Genomic DNA, 6,504 nt, shown 5'->3' with positions numbered 1-6,504 from the left:
TGGGACGGGTTGCAGCCAATAACTCCTCCAGAGAGGCACTCTGGGTGAAAGACACCTTTATTGCCCACTTTTCTGCGGAGGGAGCAGTCTCATGGCAGACCACTGAATATGACTCTTTTAAGAGCCACCCACAAAACCACAAAGAGCTTGACTATCTATATATAGTTATATCTCTTTTATAAACATACCTTGAGTTGTAATGTGCTGTTCTCCTGTGTTTTCCCTGTTTGCAGGTAATGGCTGCACCTCAACTCACTTCCAATGTGACTCTGCTGTTGCCTCGGTTCCAGGCCTCATCAGCTCCATCACAACATGCACATTTATTTATTTCCTGAGTCATATCTGTCACATAACTCTAACTTTTGCTGAGTGGCAGGTTGTCCACAACAGTTCATAAGGTGAAGTGATTAAAACATGATAAATAGTATAACTTTACATAATTTTTTGCACGGGTCTGTTTAAAAAGAAACAATTATTTGTTGTCTTGCTATACTGTGTTTTTGCAATATGACATATGACAAATAAACAAATGTTTGCCATAAGTAATCTAATCTTACTGAATAAATAAAATTACTTTTTTTTTTTAAAAAAAAATATCAGACTGGAATATGGAAATAATGTTTCCTGTGAGAAATATAATGGTTTACTCTGTTGTGTAACACACCAAACCTTTGGTCACTACAAATATAGAATTAATAAAAACATAAAAATGACAAATTAACATTAATGATATTATTAATAATATTAATAACTTTAATAATATAAAAATAACAATTGAACTATTTACATGTGAAACAGGAATAAAAAGGACCATGCATTGGAAGAGGGATGATGGAATAGTGAGTGACACAAATGAAAGAGAAGAAAGGAGACAAAGTCTGTTTCATTCCCTGCAGAGATTGCTGCCTCATTTAATAAAAAAAAAAAAAAACTCTGTAGGCTCCAATGTCTCCAAATTAAGCAGAACAGTGCTGCTTTCATAAATTAATTTATGAATTTGAAATTTGACGAATTCCTTCGTCTGAGGTGGCAACTTCTGCAGGGACAGAAGCAGATTCAAAAGAAAATGCTCGTCCTCGGAGCAGGGAGGAGGTTGAGGCCTGGATTTCAGTGCTGCCAACAGCTCCTTCTCAAAATTAATAGGCTCCTCCCGGGGCCTTCTCCTCCTCCTCGTTGGTGGTACTGTAAAGAAAATGGTGCACTGAGAAGGTTGAAAGCTGAAACCTGATTTTAAGATGTTCACAGAAAAGGTTAACTGAAAACAAAACAAAATTGTAACATTTTTAGTATTAAAAATCTCAAATAAGCCTGGCAGTGCAAATGAGCAATAACTATAAACTCTATTGAGCAGAAATGAATACTGTTTATTGGAAGCATGTCGGCAAATGAATAAACCTGTGGGTACAGCAGCTGCAGACGATGGGCCAGCCTGAGCAGGAGACCCAGGCTCACTGCCTTCCAAAAATCAGCTGGCTCTGCCATGACAATAATACATATTTAATACAACACATTTGCACATTGCACTGGTTAGAGAGATCCTTTCGTTGTTCACCTAAAATATACACAATAGTTTTTCTGTGTGGCTACACTTGTCAACACACCTCCTGTCTCTGATAGCCCTGCTGCTGCTTCTGCCTGATCTGGGTGGTCATACCCTGCGGTCTGCTCATCCCTGTCCCTACTCTCCATATTCCCGCAGAGTACTTCCATCTTTTGGCTGACTCTGCTGCTGACCCACTTCTTTTCTCTGTCTCCTTTCTCCTCTCTTTCAAATATGTGTCCCTCAGACTCTTCCATCTCTTTCTGCACAGATCCTCTGAATAAACACATCTCGTCAGTTGGAAACTAGTAGCAGCAATTTAGCTCAGTTATGCCAGACGGCTTTTGCTAGCTAGCAGGCGGGCTAGTATAAATGGCTACAATCATGCAAATCTGGTACAACTTACCAGATTGTCCGATTTCCGTCAGACGCGTGAACGCTCAATTTGCGCCGCGCCATTCTCATGTCAACGGCCGATTCGCGCCACGCTAGACGCTTAATTCGTGCCACAGGACGTCTAGACGCGCTTTTACATTGACTCAACATGTAAATCAGATGCCCCAGATGCATTCAGTGTGAACACAGCATTACTCAAGCCACCCGATACCGGGAGGACAAACGCCCCAGACAACGTGTTCCTACCTGTGAATGGGCTGCAGATACGTCAGTCATGGGAAACTATACAACTACTCTCCCACATACTATAAAGGACCAAGCACCGAGTCTCTTCCACACGCCACTCAGCCTGCGGAACCAGAAAAGGCAGTACTTCCGTAATGTGATTCTCCCTACGGCAGATCCATATACTATACACCTTTAGCCATGATAGGCTCACTCAACAAACTGTAATGAACAAATAGACAGAAGCCAACACCCATACTGCCACATTTGGCATGTTGATCGATACGTTAAACGAAAGCCATTTGAGTTCGGCATATCTGGATGCATTGATGGTTTTTCTAGACATTACTTCTGGGCCAACTAACAATGACCCTGACAACTTCTCGTCTGGTGTAAAACAGCTTGGCTTTGTAACCATGAGACTACAAACTGACTGTGGAACAGAAAATGGGACAATGGCAGCGATACAGTACATGCTCCGTCATCACCATGGAGACTACCATGCTGGCTCAAGAAGTCACGTTTGGTACCAATGATATCAATGAGCAACCAGTGCATTGAATCTTGGTGGTCCAGCTTTAAAAAAGCAAGGTTTGTTTGTTTCATATTTTTGAGCATTGACGAAATGTCTGTAAAGTGATGCCTTAGTTAACATTGCAACTAGTACATTGTAATATTTATTTCTATTAAAGTCATTCTGTCACTATAACATGCAAAATGATTTAAGAGCAAATTGATCATGTCATTGATGTATCTGGACTTTTGTGTTGTAGGGCTCAGTTCAGGATAGAACTCTTTGGGGAGCTCAGGAATGAAGGACACTTCAATGGCAACAACGACCACCAGTGCCTCCTTCTGTTCTGCAGGAGGACTTGGATGAATGTGAAGAGCTCTGGAATAAACACAGGATTCAGCCCTCTAGACATGCAATGTGTCCTGGAGGGGTACCAAATGAACTGTATTATCTACCACACAGGTCAGTAAATCAAAAATCCATACAAATTACAATTCATAAGTGTGATTTAATGATTATCTTGTTTAAAATACACCACTACAAAAGGAACATTTTATAAATGTGTCTGTTAAATACATTTACACAGAAATATAACTTGTATGGATCAAGGGACTATGGCTTTACAGTTGATGAAGACGAGCTGAGGCTGACTACGCAATTATGTGGTGATAAAAACCATCCAAGAATATTTAGAATTTGTAATGGAACACAGTCAGTTACAGTGGCCAGAGAATTGGTAGGAAGCTTTACAACTACTTCACAATTAAGGAGCTGAAATTGTGACCTGAAAATATGGAGGATGTAGATTGAGTTTTCTTAAAGGTTTAGTTCACCTAAAAATAATAGTTCTGTCAGCATTTTAGTAAGACTTTAAGACTTTCATCTTCAGAACACAAATGAAGATTTCTTTTAATGAAATCTGAGAGTTCCCTTTTGAGGGAACTTGCGCTGCGTCCGATAGGATCGCTTTGGGAACACCCCCAGCGCGATTGCGTCTGATGCACATCTGTCAACTAGTCCAATGGCGAGAGTGAACATCACAGGGCAAGTGACGTCACAACCAGGAAAGGATAAATAAACATCCGGCCAGACCAGCTTCAGCTTTTCTGCCTCAGCAAAGCGACCTGTGTGAATCTGTCTCTGTCTATTTATTGTTGTCTGTCCTGTGGTCTCTGGGGAAGATGCTCTCCTTGAGAGCAATCTATATTCCAGGGACCCAGAATATAAGAGCAGACATCCTGTCAAGACAGGGGCTGAGGCCAGGGGAATGGAGATTTAACCCAGAGGTGGTGAAGCTCATATGGGAGATTTATGGCCAAGCAGAAATGGATCTGTTTGTGTCTCAGGATACGACGCAATGTCCACTTTGGTTCTCCCTGACACATCCAGCTCCACGAGGACTGGATTCTGCTCCCGGGAGTTCTGAAGAAAATTCGCCGGGAAGGGATAGCCTACTGCTAGTAGCACCTTACTGGCCGAGTCGGATATGGTTTTCGGACCTTGTAACTCTCCTCGATGGCTCACCTTGGAGGATTCCGATCAGGAGAGACCTCCTATCTCAGGCAGGGGGCATGATTCATCATCCCTGCCCAGAAATGTGGAACCTGTCGGTTTGGCCTCTGAGGGGGCCCAACTCATAGAATCTGGTCTCTCAACTGAGGTTGTAGAGACCATTCTTCACTCCAAAGCTCCTTCCACAAGGAAACTACATGCCCTGAAGTGGAAACTCTTCACTTCTTGTTGTCATGAGCGACAGGTAGATCCAGTCAACTGCCCTATTGGTTTAGTACTAGAGTTCTTACAAAGTCATTTTTGACTTTGCGATGCATTTTTGAAGTTTGCGATGCAGCCAGTTGGTCCTCGCTGCTCACCTTTCTGAGATATTATGACCTTGACCTGGACGCTCCAGGATCAGCAGTTCTACTGTCTTAGTGTGCCACAGTTTCACATGGACAGGAATTTTGGGATTACGCGTTTTGGTATATCGTTCCCAAAGCGATCCTATTGGACGCAGCATGAGTTCCCTCAAAAGGGAATGTCTCAGGTTATGTATGTAACCAGTTCCCTGAGAAAGGGAACGAGATGCTGGGTCGCGTTGCCAATACTTACTGCATCCCTGTGATCGATTTGCTTTGGCAATTGAAGCTCAAGCCGGTCTAGCCGGATGTGTATTTATTCCTTTCCTGGTCCTGACGTCACTCTCGCCATTGGACTAGTTGACAGACATGCATCAGACACAATCACGCTGGGGGCATTTCCAAAGTGATCCTATCGGACGCAGCGCGAGTTCCCTCAAAAGGGAACACGCAGATGAGGCCTTGGCGTAGGTGCAGAAGGTCCTTAACAATCTGGAACACACAGATGAAGGTACCTTAGAGTGAAGGTTTGCTCTCCTGAGCTTAACCTTGTTGCCGATGTCGTTACTGTCTCGCTGGACAGAAACTCTGAACGTAGTGTTTGTTAATGTCTCTTTCCTCACAGGCTGGAAGCTCAGAACGTGGTCATCTCTGTTGCTGCCTCACAAGCTGTAGCCTCAGATCGTGGGACCAGAGGCTCAGAACAAGAATGTATCTGTCAATGTCTATCCCGTACAGGACAGATTCAGAACGGGGTTGTATCTGTTAGAATCTCAGCTTTGCAAGCTGGGACTCAGAACGGTATATATGTTATGACTTCCCCCTTTGAAGGGCAGACTCAGAACTTTGTATATCTGTTAACACTCTGAGGTCTGAGGGTATCGCCGGCGATACCACCGTGGTTTTTTTCTTATCAGTGTGAAAGAGACTCAAAATACTCCGTCAATGTTGCACATACAATTAAGAGTTATACACCATTTTAATCTGTGGAATATCTTCTTTCATTTGTGTACACTCAGAGTAAAAACAAAATGTTGTGCTTTTTGTAAAATAAAGAAAACTAACATGATGCGTGATCTCTCGTCTCCCTCTGAACGAAGTCCAATCTGATAGTTCTTAGAAAATGAACTGTAACTTAGTGAATACTAATGACAAAAAAATTACACTTATGTCTAAAAAAACGTTAAGATGTCAGGTTTTAAAACATATAAGTCAAATCGAAAACAAACCTTCTGTGTTTATGTAATCTGTATGAAAAGAGAGCCATGTCAGAAGTCTGTAATTCAGCTCATTATCCGCTAATGCGGCCACGCCCACGGAGCGAGCGCTATTCAGACGCAAATTCAGTCAATACATGTATTCGTCATCTCAATCGTGTATTTATTGTCTTCAAAAGTGTTTTGAATAGCCATATTTAGCGATCTCTTGCCTCTGTTAGTTCCTTGATTGTCACATGATATGCCTTTTCTTTTACTGAGGCATGGACAAAAGGGGCAGAGCGCCCTCCGGCTCAAGTATGAATTAAAAACACAGCATCCAGCGCTCATATTGATGACAATAAATATAGAATAATAAATATTACTCCTCTGTATAGAAAATTGATATAAACATATGAGAATCCATCAATATTTCTCCAAATGTGTATGCTTTTAAGCATATTAAGAAATTATGGTCAATATAAGATTTTAAGAGTCAAAATGTGAAGCTTGAGTCTTAGATCTTTTTAATGATGTATAGTTTGTCAACTGCACATCAACATTTAGGCTCTATAATATAACAAATATAGTAGCCTATATGAAATGCCCTAGAGGTAGGAATGTTCAGATGCTTTGCATCACAGAAATACATTATATTTTAAAGTATATTAAAATAGAAAACCATTATTTGGTTAGAGACTTGAGACTTCTTTTAAAAACATTATAATGGCAATGTGTTCAATCTTTTGACTGGTAGTGTAATTTAACATAGGCCTA

The sequence above is a fragment of the Megalobrama amblycephala genome, linkage group LG14 (assembly GCF_018812025.1).
Source record: "Megalobrama amblycephala isolate DHTTF-2021 linkage group LG14, ASM1881202v1, whole genome shotgun sequence".
Classification (NCBI taxonomy): domain Eukaryota; kingdom Metazoa; phylum Chordata; class Actinopteri; order Cypriniformes; family Xenocyprididae; genus Megalobrama; species Megalobrama amblycephala.
This window is presented reverse-complemented; position numbering follows the sequence as displayed.